The 24,457-nt window shown below is 47.4% G+C and overlaps 1 protein-coding gene across 2 annotated transcripts in view; it reads left to right on the forward strand.

Moving 5' to 3' along the window:
• The first annotated feature begins 1,344 nt into the window (after positions 1–1,344).
• Positions 1,345–24,457, forward strand: part of ndst2a (N-deacetylase/N-sulfotransferase (heparan glucosaminyl) 2a) — a 544,670-nt gene continuing 521,557 nt past the window's right edge. The window contains exon 1 of one of the 2 annotated variants that reach the window (XM_038782800.1): positions 1,345–1,452. The gene's annotated coding sequence lies outside the window, so the exon portion shown is untranslated. Of the gene's footprint in view, positions 1,572–24,457 lie in introns of both variants that reach the window. The other variant, XM_038782799.1, reaches the window with a different exon arrangement.

Genomic DNA, 24,457 nt, shown 5'->3' on the forward strand with positions numbered 1-24,457 from the left:
TCCTCCTGTGGTTTTACCCCGGGGACAAACAGGGTCCATTCCCCCTGTGGTTTATCCTGGGGACAGACAGGGTCCATTCTCCCTGTGTTTTATCCTGGGGATAGACAGGGTCCATTTCCCCTGTGGTTTATCGTGGGGGACAGACAGGGTCTATTCCCCCTGTGGTCTATCCTGGGGACAGACAGGGTCCATTCCCCCTGTGGTTTATCCTGGGGACAGACAGGGTCCATTCCCCCTGTGGTTTATCCTGGGGACAGACAGAGTCCATTCCCCCTGTGGTTTAACCCTGGTGACAGACAGGGTCCATTCCCCCTGTGGTTTAACCCCGGGGACAGACAGGGTCCATTCCCCCTGTGGTTTATCCTGGGGACAGACAGGGTCCATTCCTCCTGTGGTTTATCCTGGGGACAGACAGGGTCCATTCCTCCTGTGGTTTATCGTGGGGGACAGACAGGGTCTATTCCCCCTGTGGTCTATCCTGGGGACAGACAGGGTCCATTTCCCCCTGTGGTTTATCGTGGGGGACAGACAGGGTCTATTCCCCCTGTGGTCTATCCTGGGGACAGACAGGGTCCATTCCCCCTGTGGTTTATCCTGGGGACAGACAGGGTCCATTCCCCCTGTGGTTTAACCCTGGTGACAGACAGGGTCCATTCCCCCTGTGGTTTAACCCCGGGGACAGACAGGGTCCATTCCCCCTGTGATTTAACCCCGGGGACAGACAGGGTCCATTCCCCCTGTGGTTTATCCTGGGGACTGACAGGGTCCATTCCCCCTGTGGTTTATCCTGGGGACAGACAGGGTCCATTCCCCCTGTGGTTTATCCTGGGGACAGACAGGGTCCATTCCTCCTGTAGTTTATCCTGGGGACAGACAGAGTCCATTCCCCCTGTGGTTTAACCCTGGTGACAGACAGGGTCCATTCCCCCTGTGGTTTATCCTGGGGACAGACAGGGATTATTTCCCCCTGTGATTTAACCCCGGGGACAGACAGGGTCCATTCCCCCTGTGGTTTATCCTGGGGGACAGGCAGTGTCCATTCCTCCTGTGGTTTACCCTCTGGGGCTGTGACGGATTCGCCTCCTGCAGCATTCTGATACAAATCCGTGCGAGGTTTCAATTCAGACCCCAACCACCAGCGGCTGGGGAGGCGCTCAGAGACTCTTAGCATATTCCAGCACAATCCAGCAAACATATACCCACTCCATATGCTCCCTTGAGAGCTGACCTGAGTTAACCTCAATCCAAAGAGGCTGGCAGCACCGTTCCCCCGTTAAATCCATCCGTCTCAGCTGACTCCTCCTCACAACCCCCCTCTGGTTTGGAGTGTGAATGGTTGGCGCCACGTCTGGGTTCAATGTAGCAACTCTCCAGCGATGGCGTCTTTGCGAGGCTGAGATGCGCTGTGGACAGTCGCTGGCTCCCTTCTGGCTGTTTAAAGAAAAATAAAAGGTGATACATTGATAATTAAAGGAAGGCAGGTCTGCTGCAGTCTCCTCCTCGGTGGCCCAGACCCCTCCTTGGCTACTTGGACCCGGCCAGAGTGTTGGAGAGAGGAGGGGGCGGAGCAGGTATGTTGAATGTTGTGCAGAGGAGAAAAAAGTTAATGAGCAAAACAAAAATGCTGGCTTCTTGAACTGGGTTACTGTATCAGCAGGCCCGGGCTACATTGTCACAGCTCCAGATTGGGGACTGGACTTCAATTTAGTTTCATAGCTGGGTCCGCTGCGCAGTTACACTGGAAACGCAGCCTGCAGATTAGATCAGTTAAATGGTGATATTGCCGGGTGAAAAATCTAGCGGGGGGGGGGGGGGGGTTTAAAAGAAACTTTTTGAACGAGCCCAGGCTTTACAGCATCTCCTGTTGGAGAGTCAAGCGGCATCTCTGATTCTTGTTGATTTCCAGATCCCCTTTGGTGTAATTGACGCAATGTGAGCCCCTTGTAAGTTTCGCCTCTTTCCACCCCCTACTGCCTCTCCCCCCTCCCGCTACAGCCTCTCCCCCCTCCCGCTACAGCCTCTCCCATGAACAAGCCCTCAAGAAACGCAGTGTAATTAACCTGAAATCAACCGGCCGTCTCCCCAGCACCATCAACAACAAAAGCTGCCTTGCTACAACCTCGTGTGCTGGGATCTCTCTTTCTCTTTACCCCCCTCCTGCCCTCGGCACTCTCTGGAATGTGGGGATGTTCCTGAAAGCCGACAAAGGGCGGATTTTTTTAACCCACAGTTGAACCTCTTAATTCAAAAGGGCGAGTTTCTGGCAGAGGTAAATTTGGACCCACATTCTGGCCAGGGATGCCTCTAGCCTCAACAGCTGTGTATCTTGCTCACAAAAAAAGGGAAGCCTTAAATTTGATAGGGGCAGATCATTATCTGTTTACCAAGAGAGTGCTGTTTTTGGGAACCAAATAGTTGATTGAGGATGTGTAAAGGTTCTAACGAAGATTACTTCATCAACTTGATTTATGTTCAGTGCAGAGCCATTAATATTTGTGCTGTATTTAAAGACTTTTATTAAAAATGTATTGATAAGCATTAGGCTGCAGCGATAGTGGTGTAATTTAAATGTTGTTCTGATGATGTGTGATTTCGCAGGGTTGGTTACGTTGCAGTGGGGGAGATTACATACTGTTAAATAACTGTGGTCTATTGAGATCAACAAAAGTCAGCTCCTTTTGTCCACTTGAGAGATTTTTCAAAAATATTTAAGTATTGGAACTAGCATGTTTATAAATAGCACCTTGCCCCCCCCCCCAGTAGAAACCTTAAAGAGAGACCTGCATTTAAATAGAGTGCCTTTAAGACAACCCAGAATATCTCAATGCTTTACCGCCAATCATGTCCTTTTAGAAATGAAGACACTATTGTAAACCAGGCAGCCAAATTGCACCCAGCAAGTTCCTGCAAGTCGCAGCAATATGATCATATCCACATAATCTACTTTAGCGACTTTGGTCGAGGGGTAGATCCTGGCCAAGACAAAAGCAAGGCAAAAAGATTTTGCCCTGAGAATTCAGTCACCGTGTAGATGAAATGAAAATGAAATGAAATGAAATGAAAATCGCTTATTGTCACGAGTAGGCTTCAATGAAGTTACTGTGAAAAGCCCCTAGTCGCCACATTCCGGCGCCTGTCCGGGGAGGCTGGTACGGGAATCGAACCGTGCTGCTGGCCTGTATGGTCTGCTTTAAAAGCCAGCGATTTAGCCTTGTGAGCTAAACCAGCCCCTATGGTGCAGCGGTTAGCACTGATGCCTCACAGCGTCAAGGACCCGGACTCAATTCCAAACTTGGGTAACTGTGTGGAGTTTGCACGTTCTCCCAGTGTCAGTGTGGGTTTCCTCCGGCAGCTCTGGCTTCCTCCCACAGTCCAAAGATGTTCAGGTTAGGTGTATTAGTCGTGCTAAACTGCGCCTTAATGTCTAAAGATGAGGTCAGGGTACAAGGATGGGGGGATGGGGGGGGGGGGGGAGTGGGCCTAGGTAGTGTGCTCTTTCGGATAGTTGGTGGGCAGCATGGTAGCATGGTGGTTAGCATAAATGCTTCACAGCTCCAGGGTCCCAGGTTCGATTCCCGGCTGGGTCACTGTCTGTGTGGAGTCTGCACGTCCTCCCCGTGTGTGCGTGGGTTTCCTCCGGGTGCTCCGGTTTCCTCCCACAGTCCAAAGATGTGCGGGTTAGGTGGATTGGCCATGCTAAATTGCCCGTAGTGTCCTAAAAAGTAAGGTTAAGGGGGGGGGGGGTTGTTGGGTTACGGGTATAGGGTGGATATGTGGGTTTGAGTAGGGTGATCATTGCTCGGCACAACATCGAGGGCTGAAGGGCCTGTTCTGTGCTGTACTGTTCTATGTTCTAGGTGCAGACTCCATGGTCCAATTGGCCTCCCTCTGCACTGTAGGGATTCTATGACAATTGAAACATGCAGTTTAGCCTGCAAAACATCTTCCTGCATCTTTCCCTTTTTATGTACTTAACAATTGTTTTCTTTCAGATTTAATATATTTATATTTGGTTCAATATTTGTTTTTCCGTAAATGCTTTACCCGATGTATGCGTCACCCGATGCCGGTGTCTATGTATTTACATTGTGTAGCTTGTGTTGCCCTATTATATATTTTCCTTTTATTTTCATTAAATAACCTGTTTGAGCTGCTCGCAGAAAAATACTTTTCACTGTACCTCGGTACACATGACAATAAACAAATCCAAATCAAATGCTTCTGAAGATTAGGAGATGTTTGCGGGCACAGAATCTGTATAACATTCACCAAGAAGTTTCTTGCTGAATTACATTTACCTTTTTTGTAAAGTTGATAGACTGAAACCCATATTGCAAGGACCTTGTTTAAGTTGGGTCAATAGAAAAGGTCCATTAACTGCAGGAACAAGCATTGCAACAGCAAACTGCAGCTCATGTTACATGCTGTTTTCAGCAGCAGCAGCATAGACCTTGACATTAGCCATTAGTTACAGTAGCATCGCCCCATCACACTGATGCAGAGTGGACACAAAGTGGGAGACTAGTCAGCTCATTATGCCGGTGCTGCCTCTTTGAGCGAGCTATCCAATTCGTCCCATTTCCCGTCCACCCTCTCCTTCCCTACCACCCAGCACGTTTCCCCCCTTTTAAAGTATCGAAACTGAAAATACCTGAAATACTCAATAGGTCAGGCAGCTTCTGTGGAGAGAAACAGAGCTAACATTTCAGGTCAACGATGACCCTTCATCAGAACTGAGGAAAGACAAAAATGTAATGGGTTTTGAACAAGTGAAAGGGGGTGGGAGGGAAGGACAGATCTGTGATTGGGTGGAGCTGGGGCAGGAGAGATTACATGACAAAAGGTGCCACAGGTGATGGACAGAATAAAGAAACAAAAGATGTGTCCAGATGGAGGTCTGAATAGCTGTCCGAATGAATAATGAATGAATGAGGAAAGAAATGAGACTAAATGGAGGCAGAGGTTATGGTCTAAAATTGTTGAACTCAGTTGGAAACGCAAATTTCTGCCGATGCTGGAATCTGAAGCAAAACCAGAAATGCTGGAAAATCTCAACAGGTCTGGCAGCATCTGCGGAGAGAGAGCGTTTCGAGTCTGGATGACTCTTTGTCAAAGTTGAGTCCAACAGGCTATGCGGTGCAGAGTTGAAAGACCAGGCACGATTCCTTGAGCTTGCATTGAGCTTCATTGGAATTCTGTGGCAGGCCAAGGGCAGAGAGATCGGAGTGGGAGCAAGGCTGAGAATTAAAATGACAAATGACAGGAAGCTCGGGTTTATGCTTGCAGAAGGAAGGAAGGTATTCCACAAATGCTCAACAGTCTGCGTTTTGTCTCCCTCCCCCGTGTAGGTAGAGGAGAGCTCTTCAAGTATTTATCAAATTCCCTATAATGTTGGCGAATTAATCTGCTTCAGATAGTGTATTGCCAAACATAATTTCTCACTGCGCTCAGGGAATATCAATTAATTTCCCCTCTGGAATTTTAGTGCCAATTATCTTAAATCCATGTTCGCTGGTTTACTGATCCTCCTGTGAGTGAAATCATTTCTCACTATCCATACCTGTTTAAAACCTTCCCGTAACCTCATAGTGTTTATCCACTGGTATGGAAAGACTTGTTAATCTCAGTACAAGTGCATGCATGGCCCATGTACCCATAAAGAGTGAGTCTATTTGAATTTTTAAAAAAGCGACTCTAATTCTGTAACATTAGCTATCTGAAGGTTAGTGTTTATGTGTAGGCAGGACCCCAAATACAATAGCCATGATCTGGTTAAAGAGCAGCTCCTCCATGCCAGCGCGTCCCTCCTCAGTTACTGTTGAGAAGCCTCCCATTTTCAAGTTCAATGAGCAATATAGCCGTGGGGGGAAAAGGTCATGAGGTGGTTTCCTCTTGCCTTCCTCGCGTGCGCTGAAAGGAAATGGCAGTCCTCTTCCTGAAGGATCCTGCACCTGAAAGTTGTCCGTCAAAGTTCTCGCTCTTCCGTCACCACCATTGAAAATTCCTCGTCTCTGCTGTTGACCACGGCTCATAACCCCGAGCATGTGACCCTTTACCTTGGCCTCCAGAAGCTTGAGCGCAGGATCTAGGCCGATGGCTTCGGTGCAGTGCAGAAGGAGCGTTGCATTGTCAAAGGTGCTGACTTTCTGACACGGGTGGGGTGTTGAAGTCTGCATTGCATTGCTCGAGGAAGAACAAGGGGGTTTGCTTGGTGTCCTGGCCAACATTCATATGTCAACCAACACTGTCAAAGTACAATGAATTGGTCATTCGTCCCTCTGCTGTTTGTGGTGCTGTGCTACTACGCTGAGGAAGTTGGCAGCTGCAGTTCTTCTAATAACAATAGCAACTGGGCTTCAAAGTAGTTTTGTTAATCGTATAGTGTGATGGGGTGTTCTGAAAGGCACAATATAAATGGGAGAGTTTATTTCAGAAAACAACAATCGTGCAGGTGTTCATGAATTGGAATCACAGGGGCTATCAATCTCCTGTGACTATGTGAAGCTGGACATCTATGTTATTGTGGTAAAGGTGCCTGTGTGGGGTGATACAAAAATGTTTTGAAGACATTTGAGTTCATAACTGAATTTTACAATGATTGTTGTAGATAAAAAAATAGAAGTTTGAGTAAGCCAGGTGGCCCCTTGAGCCTGCTTTGCTATTTGGTAAGATCAGGACTGATGAGGGCAGCACGGTGGCGCAGTGGTTAGCACTGCAGTCGCACGCCGCCGAGGTTCCAGGTTCGATCTCGGCTCTGGCTCACTCTCCGGGTGGAGTTTGCACATTCTCCCCGTGTTTGTGTGGGTTTCGTCCCCACAACCCAAAGATGTGCAGGGTAGGTGGATTGGCCGCGCTAAATTGCCCCTTAATTGGAATTGGTAATTCTAAATTTTTATTTTAAAAAGAGATCATGACTGATATGCTGTTTCAACCATTGCTTCCGCCACTATCCCCTTATCACTTAATTCCTTTGATGCCCCCAGGGGTGGCACAGTGGTTAGCACTGCTGCCTCGGTGCCAAAGATCCGGGTTCAATTCTGGCCCTGGGTGACTGTCGATGTGGAATTTGCACTTCCTCCCTGTGTGTGGGTGGGTTTTCTCCGGTTTCCTCCCACAGTCCAAAGGTGTGCAGGTTAGAACAAACAAAGAACGAAGAAAGGTACAGCACAGGAACAGGCCCTTCGGCCATCCAAGCACGTGCCGACCATGGTGCCCGACTAAACTAAAATCTTCTACACTTCCTGGGTCCATATCCATCTATTCCCATCCTATTCATGTATTTGTCAAGATGCCCCTTAAATGTCACTATCGTCCCTGCTTTCACCACCACCTCCGGCAGCGAGTTCCAGGCACCCACTACCCTCTGTGTAAAAAAACTTGCCTCGTACATCTACTTTAAACCTTGCCCCTCGCACCTTAAACATATGCCCCCTAGTAATTGACCCCTCTACTCTGGGGAAAAGCCTCTGACTATCCACTCTGCCTATGCCCCTCATAATTTTGTAGACCTCTATCAGGTCGCCCCTCAACCTCTGTCGTTCCAGTGAGAACAAACCGAGTTTATTCAACCACTTCTCATAGCTAATGCCCTCCATACCAGGCAACATCCTGGTAAATCTCTTCTTCATCCTCTCCAAAGCCTCCACATCCTTCTGGTAGTGTGGCGACCAGAATTGAACACTATACTCCAAGTGTGGCCTAACTAAGGTTCTATACAGCTGCAACATGACTTGCCAATTTTTATACTCAATGCCCCGGCCAATGAAGGCAAGCATGCCGTATGCCTTCTTGACTACCTTCTCCACCTTCAGTGACCTGTGGACCTGTACACCTCGATCTCTCTGACTATCAATACTCTTGAGGTTTCTACTATTCACTGTATATTCCCTACCTCCATTAGACCTTCCAAAATGCATTACCTCACATTTGTCCGGATTAAACTCCATCTGCCATCTCTCCGCCCAAGTCTCCAAATAATAGGTGGATTGGCCATGCTAAAATGCCCCTCAGTATCCAAGGATGTACAGGTTAGGTTACGGGTTAGGGCAGGGGAGTGGACATGGGTAAGATATTCTTTTGGAAGGTCAGTGCAGACTTGACAGGCCTAATGGACTCCTTCTGCACTCATTGGATTCTATTTTTAAAAGATTTCTATTAACAAAACCTGTGGCTTCTATCTTTTTTTTTTAAAATAAATTTAGAGTATCCAATTCATTTTTTTCTAATTAAGGGGCATTTTTAGCGTATTCAATCCACCTACCTTGCACATCTTTGGGTTGTGGGGGCGAAACCCACGCAAACACGGGGAGAATGTGCAAACTCCACACGGACAGTGACCCAGAGCCGGGATTGAACCTGGGACCTCGGCGCCATGAGGCAACAGGGCTAACCCACTGCGCCACCGTGCTGCCCTGTGGCTTCTATCTTGAGTATATTCAGTGACTGAGCATCTCCAGCCCTCGGGGGCAGAGAATAGGTTCTGTATTCAATGATCTTTATAGATAGGTTCAGTATGTTCTGTTGCACTGGTCTTTAATAACCTGCTTTGAATATGCAATAAGTGCAGAAAATGCTGGAAACGCACAGCACGTCATGCAGCATCTCGGAGAGAAACAGCTAACGTTTCACACTGATGACCTTCAATCAGTACTCATTGAATGCAGAGTGCTATGACTCAGAATGTAGACAGTTGGTTAGCACTGTTGCTTCATAGCGACAGGGAACCGGGTTCAATTCCCGCCTTGGGTCACTGTCTGTGTGGAGTCTGCACATTCTCCCCTTGCCTGCGCGGGTTTCCTCCAGTGCTCCAGTTTCCTCCCACAAGTCCTGAAAGACGTGCTGTTAGGTAATTTGGACATTCTGAATCCTCCCTCAGTGTACCCGAACAGGTGCCGGAGTGTGGCGACTAGGGGCTTTTCGCAGTAACTTCATTGCATTTTTAATGTAAGCCTACTTGTGACACTAATAAAGATTATTATTGTTGTATCATATACCCTTCAGGTGATAAGGTAAGAGGAAGTCCTGTAGATAGCCTTCTCCTTAATTGAAAAGCAGACATGGAAATTTCCATACAAAAATCACCTTCTGCTGACCAATGCAGTTTGCTGTGCTAACTACCTCCTTGGATTTAAAAAAAAAACATGTGCTGGTACAGAAGATGTTAAGAGCCGAATCGGAGTTTTTTTCACTGGAGTACTCTTTGCAATGTGTTTTTTTGCATAAAACCATAGAAGGTGGCCATTCGGCCCATTGGGCCTGCACCGACACTCTGAAAGATCACCCCACCTAGGCCCCCGCCCTATCTCCGTAACCCTGTAATCCCATCTAACCTGCGCATCTCTGGACTGTGGGAGGAAACCGGAGCACCCGGAAGAAACCCACGCAGACACGGGGAGAAAGTGCAAACTCCACACACTGTCACCCAAGGCCGAAATTGAACCCGGATCCCTGGTGCTGTGCGGCAGCAGTGCTAACCACTGTGCCACCATGCCATCTCATGAAAAGAAAACATTTTGCTGATTAAAATCACTTTACAATGTTCACTTGTAATGTGTCTTTAACATAAGCACTTCACAGGCAAAACTGACCTGTGAAACTCAGCTGTTATTTTGTTTATCTGCAGATTTTGAAATTTGCCAAGTGCGACAATGGGAGTAAATGCAGAGGTTTATAGGAAAATGCTACCTGTGCCAATATTCAATTAAGTGACCACAAGTACTGACTGCAGCATTGGAAAATACCATTTTGTTTCTGTTAAAAGGTTCGTTGGCCAGGGCTTGTGACAAATGTGTTGCTGAAGGCGCAAAATAATTTCTGGTTTACTTTTGGTTCTTAAACTAACGATTTTAGGGTATCAAGCAAACTTAAAATTGATTATATGCAATACAGCTCAATGCAATGGATCAAATTCAAATCACGAGTATTTTCCGTGCATCCTAAATCTTTTGCAAGTCTTTAGAGATGTTCTCCGGCCAGAATCTCTCACATATTTGGCTCAAAAGCAAGACTCAGATCTCCAAGATAGTTTGGGGAAAGTAGCTCCTGACTCAGATTAAGACCAATGTGCCTTGGCCGTAACTTCAAGGCAGTAATTAATCAAGACCTTTGACAACATGTCCTAACTCACTAGCACAGTTGAACTTGACGATAGGAGTGAAGCCTGACATTGTGTTCTTTGTACAGTAAGAAGTCTTGCAACACCAGGTTAAAGTCCAAAAGGTTTGTTTCAAACACTAGCTTTCGGAGCGCTGCTCCTTCCTCACCTGTCTTGGAGCGTCCTTTGACTTTGACTGAAAAGGGATGTGGTTTATGTGGGTTCCTGTGGTGACGGCTGTCTTGTTCTGGCTGATCTACTGGGCTGGAAGGGAAATACTTGGAGGTATTGTGAAAAAGGAGCATGCCTTGGTAGATAGTAAGAGTAAGGGTGCACAGGGCATGGCTGACCCCCAGGCTCCAGAGGAGAAGGAACACGAGCCAGAAGAGAAGTGAGCAAGCGGCAGACACGGAGAAGGTGGACACGCCAACCAGTTAACAAGGATGCCAATTAAGACATAATCCGGCCAAGTGGCCATCGGTGGGAGAGATGTGTCTCGTGCCCCCTTTTGCAGTGGCTATCCGGCCACGGGACTGATTCTCCCTCTTTGTATTACACTTCCAACATTCTGCCGTTCAACAGATGATTCTCCATCGCATTTTACTCCGCCACCACATGATGTTTTGCTTTCCCTTTGCGGGTTTGATTGTAGACATCTAGTGGGGGTGGACGAGTATAGCTGTAATCCAGTCAGAGCAGATCGTGGCCACGGCAACCTGAACAATGAAAGGTTCCCCCGCTTTGAAATCCTTGTATGCTCATTCCTGTAAATCAAGTTGGGGCCAAAACTACTACTCTCTGGAAGCCAACTCCACTCGCAGAAAATTGTTTCAAAATAAATAAATAAACAGTTGTTGTGTTAATGGAGAGCGCTATGAGTAGAGAGAGAAAACACTTGTCTGGCAAATGTTGGAAAAGGAAGTCCTGTAACTAATTGGAAGGAAAATGGGTGATGAATATTAAACTTAAAACCCTTTAACCGTAGCATCTTGAAATTCCTCTTAATGCAGATAAACAGGTAATAATTATAGATGCATATGTATATATAGTACTGCAATTTATGCATGTACATTGTCAACTGTATTGTATGATGCAGTCCATACACATGCAATCTTGTGTCTGTTCTGCATATGTTATCTCTACAACATCTCCCTCTATCTGCGTGTGTGTGTGTCTTTCTGTCAGACTAAATGCGCCTGATTTTAACTATGTGCATTTGAATGGGTTTTGAGTCAGTTTTAAAACAAAAAATAAATTTAGAGTGCCCAATTAATTTTTTTCCAATTCAGGGGCAATTTAGCATGGCCAATTCCTGCACATCTTTGGGTTGTGAGGGTGAGACCCACGCAGACACGGGGCAAATGTGCAAACTCTACATGGACAGTGACCCGGGGCTGGGATCAAAGCGGGGTCCCCGGTGCCATGAGGCAGCAGTTCTAACCACTGTGGCACCATAACCCCGGGTTTCAAGTGAGTTAGTATCTCACCCATTATAATATCTGTACATATAGTTCTCACCCCTCAAAACGGAAAGCAGCCCATGGTCATCTGGGACTAGGCGACTTTACCGTACCTTTACATAAGCTGTAACTCTCTGCTCCTTGTTTTCTGTGATTCCATGCGTGTAGTTTAACTGCCCCCCTACAATGTGGTACTTGATCACAGTGGCATTTTGAATTTCTGTAACATGGTGTTTTGTCTCCCTGTGCTGTGGTGAGAATAATATGCTCGGCGTCTGCTAAGGATAATGGTTGAAAACTCTTGTGCAGAATTGGAGTACACTATTTGGAGTGTTTGTTGGGTGACCTGGGAGCTTGAAAATAAATTTGAGGCCTTTGGTTTGCCAGTGTTTCCTCTGAAGCTGTCTGTTACTTTTGTCCTGTTTGCATTTGGTCAGCGACCTGGCTAGAATAAGCATTTATTTGTGCCCTGCAGAAGTATGATTTCTTGAGGGCAGCACGGTAGCATTGTGGATAGCACAATTGCTTCACAGCTCCAGGGTCCCAGGTTCGATTCCGGCTTGGGTCACTGTCTGTGAGGAGTCTGCACATCCTCCCTGTGCGTGTGTGGGTTTGCTCCGGGTGCTCCGGTTTCCCCCCACAGTCCAAAGATGTGCAGGTTAGGTGGATTGGCCATGATAAATTGCCCTTAGTGTTGGGTGGGGCTACTGGGTTATGGGGATAGGGTGGAGGTGCTGACCTTGGGTAGGGTGCTCTTTTGAGGAGCTGGTGCAGACTCGATGGGCCGAATGGCCTCCTTCCGCACTGTAAATTCTGTGACACCCTTGAAAAGAGAGATGAATTGGAAACCCACTATTTATCTTTCTGTTTGAATATTGCTGAAAAGAGAGACCTGTTACCAAAGCTTTTCCTCTTGCACTCACATGGACAAATGCAAAAATACCAAATTTCAAACAAGCACAGCAATTAATACTCCCAAGAGTAAACGGTTGGCAAGTATGTCCCAACAATTGGCTGATTGTGAAAACACAAGGAATATGATCAAGCCTTGTACCTTTTTGAATTACCCGGGAGGTTGGGGGGACTATAATTCCCCATTTGTTTTCTCCATGACCAGCACACTGACACAGTGGTTAGCACTACTGCCTCACAGTGCCAGTGTTGAATTCTGGCCTTGTATGTGTGGAGTTTGCACTTTCTCCCCTTGTCTGAGTGGTTTTCCTCCGGGTGCTCCGGTTTCCTCCCACAATCCAAAGATGTGCAGGCTAGGTGGATTGGCCATGCTAAATTGCCCCTTAGCGTCCAGGGATGTGCAGGTTAGCTGGGGTTACAAAATAGGGCGGGGGAATGGTCCTCAGTAAGGTTTTCTTTCTGAGGGTCAGCGCAGCCTCAATGGGCCGAATGGCTTCCTTCTGCACTGCAGTGATTCCATGTTCTATGTTCATGGAAATGCCTGGGCCAATTGAACTCAACCTGCCAACACAATCAGCATCTGAAATTTGGATCATTTGAAATTTGACATTCTTGCATTTAATCCTAATGAGTACAAGACAGAAGGTTTTAGCAACATGTCTCTTGTTGCTCGTTATTCTTTCCTTAATTTGCTCTGTTTAATTACCTTTGCCCAAGAGTCGCCAGGTATCTTTCTGATACCACCACAAGGTTCAAAACGAATACTGATCAATAACTCGATGCACCAGTTAGTAAGTTTGATACTGCTGGTTTCGAACTGGTATAGAATAGTAGCTAGGAGCGCCTATCTCGTAGCGTGCGTTGACCTTAGACTTACTTGGTTGGTGCTTGGCGGGCCTCTCGCTGCTGAGAGCCAAGGTGCAGGTGAAGAAGAAGAGAGCGCTCTGACCTTGGGGACTCTTCTTTATACCCCAAAGGGTTTCACGCCCTTCTGGGCGGTTCCTGAACTTGGCCCCAATTAATTGGACCATGTCCCAATCATTTGTATTGATTCTCTCCAATAACGGGGACGTTCCCCGATCGCTGGGCGGGCCCTAGGTAACCGTTGGCCCGCCTTTGTTTTAGCTTCCACTGGCGCCGGGGAGTCTGCCCTGGTACCGATTGCTTAAATGTTTCTCTTTTGTCCCCGGAGATAGCTCATTACTATGCTAATGGCTTGTAGTATCAGTTCTGTCTGGGATCTGCAAGTTCCAATCCACAGGCAAACCTTGCACCTGCTTTCTTAGTACTGCCCAATTTTCCCTGTACTCTTTGCGAATGTCCATTTTGGAATCAGGACGTGGCCACCCCAGGTGGCTACACTCTCTTTCCAGCAATATTCAAATTCTGTTTGTCAAGTTAAACTTGCTGGGTCATGTTCTCTCCCTCTCATTTTAAACTACTTTTATATAAGGTTAAATTTAATATTTCAAAGACACCAATAAATGACAACCAACAAAGGGAGAGGGAAATGTATGAATCAAATGAAATGCAACTGGGAGGCTGAACCTCTGGTCAACAAAGAAATTAGGAGCAAAAGTAGGCCACTCAGCCCATCGAGCCTACGCTGCCATTCAATATGGCCATAGCTGATCCTGTATCTCAAAGTAGTACTCCTGCTCTATCCCTTGATGCCTTTAGCATCTACAAATCTATTTATTTTTGTCCCATTAAGGCGGCCAATCCACCTACCCTGCACATCTTTGGGTTGTGGGGGTGAGACCCACACAGACAGAGGCAGAATGTGTGGAAATCTATTTCTTTCTTTATTACATTGGAGACTTGGCCTTCCCAGCCCTCTGGGGTAGAGAGTTTCACAGCTTCATACCCTCTGATTGGAGAAATCTCTCCTCATCGCAATTCTAAAAGGCCCACCCCATATTCTGAGACCATGACCCCTTGTCCTAGACACCCTGTGGAGACGCACTCCTTTTCGGAACTGCAATGTGCTGTAACAGTGAGATAACAAATGATTGTTGATTTTTCAACTTTCTCTTCAATTTAATTCCTGTCTCTTCCTGCTGAAAAGCCCGGCTTGCGGTTATTCCAGTAGCTTGCGGTTATTCCAGTAGCTTGCGGTTATTCCAGTAGCTTGCGGTTATTCCAGTAGCTTGCGGTTATTCCAGTAGCTTGCGGTTATTCCAGTAGCTTGCGGTTATTCCAGTAGCTTGCGGTTATGTATCTGCGTTGTTCCAGTTCACAGCTGCTAGTGCTCCATCTTGCGGGATGACCAATAATGCTAGCGTCATTAATAGATTACCAGGTAAATAAAAACTGTCCAACTGCAGACTTGTTTTAACGCATGGGTGAAATGATTAAAAATATATTAGCACAGGCCGCTGAATATTGGAGGTCAGTAATATATTGTACAATTAAATATCTTTCAACCTTCCAGTTCCCATTATTAGTCCTTTTCAAATTAAGATCTTTTTAAAAATTCAGGGCTGCACAGTATTTGCCACAGGCATGTCTTAGCATCCTCAGTTCATACTTTCTTAAATGTCTGTGATTCTCTCTCTATCTTTCTCTCTCTCTCTCATCTCTCTTGCTCGCCTTTCTCTCTCCCTCGCTCGTCTCTCTCTCCCTCGCTCGTCTCTCTCTCCCTCGCTCGTCTCTCTCTCCCTCGCTCGTCTCTCTCTCCCTCGCTCGTCTCTCTCTCCCTCGCTCGTCTCTCTCTCCCTCGCTCGTCTCTCTCTCCCTCGCTCGTCTCTCTCTCCCTCGCTCGTCTCTTTCTCCCTCTCGCTCGTCTCTTTCTCCCTCTGGCTCGTCTCTCTCTCTGCATCGTCTCTCTCTGGCTCGTCTCTCGCTCATCTCTGGCTCGTCTCTCTCTGGGCTCGTCTCTCGCTCGTCTCTCGCTCGTCTATGGCTCGTCTCCCTCCGGCTCGTGTCTCTTTGGGTCGTCTCTCTTGTCTCTCTCTGGCTCCTCTCTCTCTGGCTCCTCTCTCTCTCTGGCTCCTCTCTCTCTGGCTCCTCTCTCTCTGGCTCCTCTCTCTCTGGCTCCTCTCTCTCTGGCTCCTCTCTCTCTCTCTGGCTCCTCTCTCTCTCTCTCTCTCGCTCCTCTCTCTTGCTCGCCTCTCTCTCTCTCTCTCTCTCCCTCGCTCGTCTCTCTCTCCCTCGCTCGTCTCTCTCTCCCTCGCTCGTCTCTCTCTCCCTCGCTCGTCTCTCTCTCCCTCGCTCGTCTCTCTCTCCCTCGCTCGTCTCTCTCTCCCCTCGCTCGTCTCTCTCTCCCTCGCTCGTCTCTCTCTCCCTCTCGCTCGCCTCTCTCTCTGGCTCGTCTCTCTCTCTGCATCGTCTCTCTCTCTGCATCGTCTCTCTCTCTGGCTCGTCTCTCTCTCTGGCTCGTCTCTCGCTCGTCTCTGGCTCGTCTCTGGCTCGTCTCTGGCTCGTCTCTCGCTCGTCTCTGGCTCGTCTCTCTCTGGGCTCGTCTCTCGCTCGTCTCTCGCTCGTCTCTCGCTCGTCTATGGCTCGTCTCCCTCCGGCTCGTCTCTCTTTGGGTCGTCTCTCTTGTCTCTCTCGTCTCTCTCTGGCTCCTCTCTCTCTGGCTCCTCTCTCTCTGGCTCCTCTCTCTCTCTCTCACTTCTCTCTCTCACTTCTCTCTCTCTCACTTCTCTCTCTCTCGCTCCTCTCTCTCTCTCTCTCTGGCTCCTCTCTCTCTGGCTCCTCTCTCTCTGGCTCCTCTCTCTCTGGCTCCTCTCTCTCTGGCTCCTCTCTCTCTGGCTCCTCTCTCTCTGGCTCCTCTCTCTCTGGCTCCTCTCTCTCTGGCTCCTCTCTCTCTCTCTCACTTCTCTCTCTCTCTCCTTCTCTCTCTCTCTCTCTCACTTCTCTCTCTCTCTCTCCACTTCTCTCTCTCTCTCTCTCACTTCTCTCTCTCTCTCTCACTTCTCTCTCTCTCTCTCTCACTTCTCTCTCTCTTGCTCGCCTCTCTCTTGCTCGCCTCTCTCTCTCTCTCTCTCTCTCTCTCTTTCTCTCTCTCTCTCCCTCGCTCGTCTCTCTCTCCCTCTCGCTCCTCTCTCTGGCTCGTCTCTCTCTCTCTCTCTCTGCATCGTCTCTCTCTCTGGCTCGTCTCTCGCTCGTCTCTCTCTGGGCTCGTCTCTGGGCTCGTCTCTGGGCTCGTCTCTGGGCTCGTCTCTGGGCTCGTCTCTGGGCTCGTCTCTGGGCTCGTCTCTGGCTCGTCTCTGGCTCGTCTCTGGCTCGTCTCTGGCTCGTCTATGGCTCGTCTCCCTCCGGCTCGTCTCTCTTTGGGTCGTCTCTCTTGTCTCTCTCGTCTCTCTCTGGCTCCTCTCTCCCTGGCTCCTCTCTCTCTGGCTCCTCTCTCTCTCTCACTTCTCTCTCTCTCTCTCTCACTTCTCTCTCTCTCTCTCACTTCTCTCTCTCGCTCCTCTCTCTCACGCTCCTCTCTCTCTCTCTCTCTGGCTCCTCTCTCTCTCGCTTGTCTCTCTCTCTCTCTCGCTCGTCTCTCTCTCTCTCATCTCTCTCTTTCTCACCTCTCTCTTTCTCACGCTCTCCCTCTTTCTCGCTCTTGCTCGCTGTCTCTCTCTCTCTCTCTCGCGCGCTCTCTTTCTCGCTCTCGCTCTCTCTCGCTCTCTCTCGCTCTCTCTCGCTCTCTCTCGCTCGCTCTCGCTCTCGCTCTCGCTCTCGCTCTCGCTCTCGCTCTCGCTCTCGCTCTCGCTCTCGCTCTCGCTCTCGCTCTCTCTCTCTCGCTTGTCTCGCTCATGTCTCTCTCTCTCTCTTGTCTCGCTCATGTCTCTCTCTCTCTCTTGTCTCGCTCATGTCTCTCTCTCTCTCTCGTCCCTCCCTTGCTCACCCCGGCCTCTCCCTCGCTCGCTCTTTGAGTTACCAATTAAGGTACTACTTGATCTGCTTCCACCATCCTGCCACTTGTACCAGACAGCCAGCGAGACAATTTTGCCCCAGCTTTTGGCACTGGATCTCCTTGTGACTTAAAAAATATTTAAAGTACCCAATTATTTTTGTTCCACTTAAGGGGCAATTTAGCGAGGCCAATCCACCTACCCTGCACAACTTTGGGTTGTGGGGGTAAAACCCATGCAGGCACGGGGAGAATGTGCAAACTCCACACGGACAGTGACCCAGAGCCGGGATCGAATCCGAGTCCTCGGTGCTGTAGGCAGCAGTGCTAACCACTGCGCCACCGTGCTGCTTGTCACTTGCATATGGTTAGCTGGCTAGTTTAAAGAAATGTTTTGAGGAGTCCTATCATTCGAACCTGCCTTGACCTCGTTAGTTTGCAGTCCTTCACAATGAAGCCAATGCTTTAATAGTAAGTGGGAGCAGCTGTTGCTAACTGGGGAGAGATGAGGCCATTACTCTTCCGTATATATAACAACCGGTTTTCATCTGTGGGAGAGAAGGAAAAGGGAATCTCGGTTGTCTGGGTTTTGTAAGTAAACCTGTGTTTAGATAAGACTGACTCCCGATTCCTCTGTTACTTGGTGAATCAGCCGCTAATTATAACAGGCTCATTGTTTTCTTTTTAAATATCCCCACTTCCATGGTGGATTATCAGAAAGCCAACGTTTCCTCGCTTCTCATTGCCCCGACACAGCATTAATGGATCTCGCATCCAGCATGTGTTTGCTCAGTGGACTAGCTTTCTGATGACTTAGTTTGCGCATGTGGCTCGTGGTAACTTTTTGCATTAACCGTCAGCCAATATAGCGAGTGGCCGACCTGCAAAATAGCACTGGCTTCCAGGTTTTATTGCGCAGCTCCTGTTAAAAGAAGTTGCGACATCCTGGACCGTTATGAGTGGGTGTGGGTGGGGTGGTGGTGGGTGGGGGAAGTGTCGGAGTTTTGGTTTTGAAATGATGTAGTTGTGTCAAGAGCTCTCATCTGGGAAGGAAATAACAGCGCCTTTTTTTTTGTAGCTCCTAACTGCAACTCTTGAAAACATCCGCAAGGACTTCACATATTTCAGCATTGTAACCATTTTGCACAGAGCAAGGCCCGCAGGTAGTGTAGGTAAATGACTCTTTGGAGAAGGGGATATTTGTTTTAACGAATAATAACAGCCTTTTGCTCCATTCCGGTGCAAATTCAGTGCCTGGATAGGTCTTTATTCTAAAAATGTTTCTTTTGTTTGGTATAGGTATTACCATCCTGGACCAGATGCCAATAGTGGCTAGAATACCGGACATAAACCCAAATATATTATTTTAAATTTGTTAGGCTGTGAGGAATGGATACCTCGCTCCTGGAGAGGTTTCACAAAAAATAGAGACATGTTGGATTAAAACAAACTTTTATTACTAACACAGTATTAAACTACCTTCAACATCACACAAGAAAGCTGCACAGTAGGGCTGCGGTTAGCACTGCTGCCTCACGGCGCTGAGGACCCGGGTTCGATCCCGGCCCCGGGTCACTGTCCATGTGGAGTTTGCACATTCTCCCCGTGTCTGCGTGGGTCTCTCTCACCCCCACAACCCAAAGATGTGCAGGGTAGGTGGATTGGCCATGCTAAATTGCCCCTTAATTGCGAAGAAAAAAAATTGGGCACTTTAAATTTATTTTTTAAAATAAAACCCTAGTTCTAGACTCTTTGCTAGGTGCAGTGGTTCTCCCCATCCCCGTGACAATTTGTTTCAATGAGATCCCCTCTCCTACTTCAAAACTCTCTCGCGTGTAGGTCCATTCTACTCGATAACCCTAACTAAGACCCCAAAGTGATTTGATGGTTAAAGGGAATGTTTGGAGCTGTACTGAGACAAGTGAACGACAAAGTCTTGGATTGTCCTAAAATGTCTTGACCTTGGGCGGGACCAATGCTCGCGTTTAATTTGACCTCGGTCAACAAGGGAGCAAGTAGCCTATTAAAGTACATTATGTATGGCAGGAATGAATGGAGTTGGGTTCAGGAGGCCAACATTCAATGGCAGACCTGATAGTGTGAAATCTTTCAAATCCTACTCAATTACTTGGGAGCGATGCCGGAGGAACTCTTTTAAGAGTTGGTCACCTCAGCAAAAGACGGGAGGAAGTGGAAAGCGGGCTTGATAATAAATATCTCCTGGTCTCCTATTCCTGGCACCTCGTGCGTGTGCCCATCGAGCCCGGGACGTGTGCAGCGCTGCCCTCAATCTGGGAACATTAGTAAACTCGGTAGGAAAAATCCGTCACCGTGGATGTTTGCTTTTGTGCTTTTTCAGTTTTGTGGTTTCTGCGGCTTTTCAGCGAAACAAGCTGCTTTCTGAGAGCTGGTGGGCAGGCAGAATAAACTAGCTTGGCATCGGCCTTGTTGGAATACTGCAACTGCTTGATAGCCTACAAGGCAGCGATGAGTGACTTCTCCCGATGATGTGGTTACTTTTGACTGACAGTTTTAGAAGCCATCATATTTGGGTTTGAAAGACAATCGTGCAGCTTCCTTTCCATGCTCAATCCTGGAGTACGTGATTAGGAATGGGCGACTTCAGATTTGAGACTGCTGGCTTGAGGGAGCTGGGACATTGTTTGAAATGCTCGTGCTTCACTGACCTCTATTGTTTATATTGGACTGAATTGGTTGAAGTGTCTATCTTTGACCTTATACTGGGATATTTTACAACAACAGCGTGGTAGCACAGTTGCTTCACAGTTCCAGGGTCCCAGGTTCGATTCCCGGCTTGGGTCACTGTCTGTGTGGAGTCTGCACGTTCTCCCCCCCCGTCTGTGTGGGTTTCCTCCGGGTGCTCCGGTTTCCTCCCACAGTCCAAAGACGTGCAGGTTAGGTGGATTGGTCGTGCTAAATTGCCCTTGGTGTCCAAAAAAAAGGTTAGGTGGGGTTACTGGGATAGGTTGGAAGTGTGGGCTTAAATGGAGTGCTCTTAAATGGAGGGCCGAATGGCCTCCTTCTGCACTTGTAAATTCTATGATTCTATGAAAACATGCATTTATGTAGCACCTTTTGATGTGGTGAAAACATCCCAAGGTGTGTTATTGGGCAAAATCTAACCTCCAGCCCTATAAGGAGATGATATGATGCTAGAAAACCAAAAGGTTAGTCAAAGTGGTAGATGTTAAAGTGTGTCTTAAAGGTGGAGAGGTTTAGGGAGGGAATTTCGGAGCAGAGGGTCTAAGACTGAACGATGTACCTGAATCGTACAGATTCATTCTGGTGAGGTATGTGCCATAATACCATTGGCTACACTGCTGTCTCTGCTCCTTAAAGTTTCTAATGACACAGAAACTACTAGCTGGGGTTTTACATGGAGCAAGTTGGGACTTAATTTGATTTATCAACAGTTACAAAATTGTGGCTATTTAAGTGTACCATTACCCATTCTTTTATGAATAATAAGCATCTTGGAGTCTGGGGGCAATGGAGGAAACATGTGGGAGCAGAGGGAGCATCGGTTTGGTCTCCAATCTGCAATAAAAATCGGTTTTCCCCGGGGATGCTGAATGGAGGGTTTTGGAGATGGCAAAGAGCAGGGATCGAGAGGATGGGAGATCTGTTCATACAGGGGAGCTTTCCGAGCCTCAGGGAGTTGGAGGAGAAATTTGAATTGATGGGAGGGAATGAGTTTAGGTACCTGCAGGCACTGGACTTCCTACCAGGCAGGTCTCAACCTTCCTGCTCCTACCACCAAGGGGGATATTGGACAGGGTTGTTTCCAGAGTATGGGTGGGAGAGGGGAGGGTTTCAGACATCTATAAAGAACTCGTGGGGTCAGAGGAAATGCAGACCGAGGAGTTGAAACACAAATGGGAAGAGGAGCTAGGAGAGATAGAGGATGGGCTCTGGGCGGATGCGTTGATTAGAGTCAACTAGTCCACATCATGCGCCAGGCTCAGCCTGATACAATTTAAAGTTGTTCACTGGGCACACATGACAGTGGCCCGGGTTAGCAGGTTCTTTGGGATAGAAGACAGGTGTGCAAGGTGTGGGAGGACCAGCAAACCATGTTCATATGTTCTGGGCATGCCCAAAGCTTAGGGGATTCTGGCAGGGGTTTGCGGATGTCGTGCTCAAGGTGTTAAAAACGAGGGTGGCACTGAGTCCGGAGGTGGCGATGTTCGGAGCGTCGGAGGATCCGGGAGTCCAGGAGGAGAAAGAAGCAGACATTATGGCCTTTGCCTCCCTGGTACCCGAAGACGGAGACTATTAGCTTGGAGGGACTCAAAGCCCCCGAAGTCAGAGACCTGGCTCACTGGCATGGCTAGCTTTCTCTGTCTGGAGAAAATCAAGTTCGCTCTGAGAGGGTCAATGTCAGGGTTCATCCGGAGGTGGCAGCCGTTCGTTTACTTCTTTAGAGAATATTAACCGTCAGCAGAGAAGGGGGGAGGTTTAGCCTAGATTAGTTGTGTAAGAAGGTGGGACCTGTGAGGGAGGAAGATAGCCTTTCCACTGTTTATATTTGTATGTACACTGTTTCTTCTGTTAATGTTACAAAATAACAAATGCCTCAATAAAATGTTTTCTTAAAAAAAATAGGCAACTTGGGTTTTTTATGGGGTGCGTTTAGGGATGGATTTATGCGCACAAGTGAGGTGGGTCTCTGGACAATAATGCCCCTTATTCTTAATATCCTAAATATTATCAGTATTGCACTAGATGCACCTATCTCATCCTATGCACCTTTTGTTAATGTAGTTGCCAACCCTCCAGGATTGGCCTGGAGTCTCCAAAATTGAAATTCAAACTGCTGGACATGGACATGTCTGTGAGCAACCCCGGAGGAAAATAATTCAGGACATTGACAAAAACAAAATATTTTATTTTCTGTGGATGTTTCTCTGTATTGGGGTGGGGGGAGGATGTTTGGCTGACGGTCAAACATTTTCTTCGACGATCACTCACTCATGAGTATGATTGTCCACCTAAGAAGCTCTTGTGTTACTGTTCATGGGTTCTGTGGGTTCTTGAATGGCTGATGAGTCCGATCCTGGTGTTACATCGTCAACCACGCACTTGGCAGGTGTTTCCAGGAGGTGGGATCGCTCCTTGGACTCTGGATCACTGGTATTGCTTTCTCAGGACCCTTTTCTCGGCCTCCTCTTGCCCTATGGTGTCCTGAAAGAATTGTTTCCCTTTAATCAGGAGGTTCCTCCAAGTAGGTCTCTTCTGAGCGAGTGTCTCTCGGGTGTTGATGTCTACGTTGCATTTCTGAAGATAAGCCTTCAGGGTGTATTTGAAATGCTTCCTTTGTCTTCCTCTTGTTTGAGAACCTACCTTGAGCTGGGCAAAGAAGATGTGCTTTGGCAGTCAGGACTCTGACATCCGAAGCACATGGCCAGCCGAGTGGAGGGGGCATCTGTACGTTGTCCAAGTTTCTGAGTCGTATAGAAGAGTTGGGAGGACAACTGTCATCGATTTCATTTGTTTCTTTGCCCCTTCCCGTCCTCCCAGAATCCTACCCTCTCTGGCCTGCTCTGTTCTTTATTCCTGGCCCACGTTGATCTGCTTGGGCCAGCTTGCTCGGGTGGAGGGCAAGCGCCAGTGACGTCCAGCTGGCCCAAATAAATGGTCAGCTTTTATTTGTTGTCGGCTCCCTCTGCGCCCTCGTGTGTAGAGTTCCAAAACGATATGTCCCCTGACTTGGATTGAGGAATGCTACACAATATTGTTCCCTGTTTGGGCGGCACGGTGGCGCAGTGGCTAGCACTGCTGCATCACAGCGCTGAGGACCCGGGTCACTGTCCGTGTGGAGTTTGCACATTCTCCCCATGTCTGCTTGGGTCTCACCCCCACAACACAAAAGATGTGCAGGTTAGGTGGATTGGCCACGCTAAATTGCCCCTTAATTGGAAAAAAATAATTGGGTACTCTAAATTTATAAAAAGATAAGATTGTTCTGTGTTACAGATGGTTTGAGGAATGCCCTTCAAATGTTCCAGAGTGATTTCTGAACTTGGAACATCAAAATGACCAAATTTGCAGATTACAATTGTGGTTGCATACAATTGTGACTACGATAAACAAACTTTTTCCCGTCCATGGCATGCTTTCGCTTTAAGGCCTCCGATTGCAATGTTCTTCCAGTTGTGTATAATTGAAGTAATTAATTTTCAACTGCAATTGTACCAGAGCCTTTGAAATAAAAGTAACATTTCTTACGACTTCATCCTTTTGGCTTGTGGAAGTTTTATGGTGCAAAATCAATGGGGTTATTTCGAAGGTAATGGGAGAAGAAAAAAACTAACCTAATCTCCATTTGGAAAAATAGGTGTAATTAGAATAGTTTGGCTATAAAACAGCAATTTTAAATAGTAGGATTTGATTCCTGAGTTGGTATCTCGATGTGAACAATTATAGCAGCACTATTTAATTCCCTTATTAAGCTTTTGCCTTGTGGAAATAAAATTGAGCTGGAAAATGTTTGAATGAAGATAGTTCCTTTCTAAGCGCGATCATAAGATAAATGAAATCCATCCTTAAATTCGAAGGCAATATAATAGTAATCTTTATTGTCACAAGTAGGATTGCATTAACACTGCAATGAAGTTACTGTGAAAATCTCCCAGTTGCCACATTCCGGCGCCTGTTCGGGTACACAGAGGGAGAATTCAGAATGTCCAAATTACCTAATGCACGTCTTTCGGGACTTGTGGGAGGAAACCAGAGCACCCGGAGGAAACCCACGCAGTCACGGGGAGAACGTGCAGACTCCGCACAGATAGTGACCCAAGCTGGGAATCGAACCTGGGCCCTGGCGCTGTGAAGCTATAGCGATATACTCCAACCAAAACATAATAGGCACAGGTTCATTGGGCAAATAGACCTAATAGATATGGCAATAAATAAACTGGAGGAAATATAAAAAAGAACAATTGAATATACGTTGGACATTTTTGAATTGAGACAGATCCACCTGTAGCTTACTTAAGGAGAGTATTAGATTGAAAGAAGAGGCTTAAAATGTTGCAAAGAGTAGTAGCAAGTCTGAGTGGGTTAGAGGAAACAAAGGGCCACCAAAAAGTTGATGAGGAATAAAATAGAATCAATGTGAAC

The sequence above is a fragment of the Scyliorhinus canicula genome, chromosome 22, assembly GCF_902713615.1.
Source record: "Scyliorhinus canicula chromosome 22, sScyCan1.1, whole genome shotgun sequence".
NCBI classification, from domain to species: domain Eukaryota; kingdom Metazoa; phylum Chordata; class Chondrichthyes; order Carcharhiniformes; family Scyliorhinidae; genus Scyliorhinus; species Scyliorhinus canicula.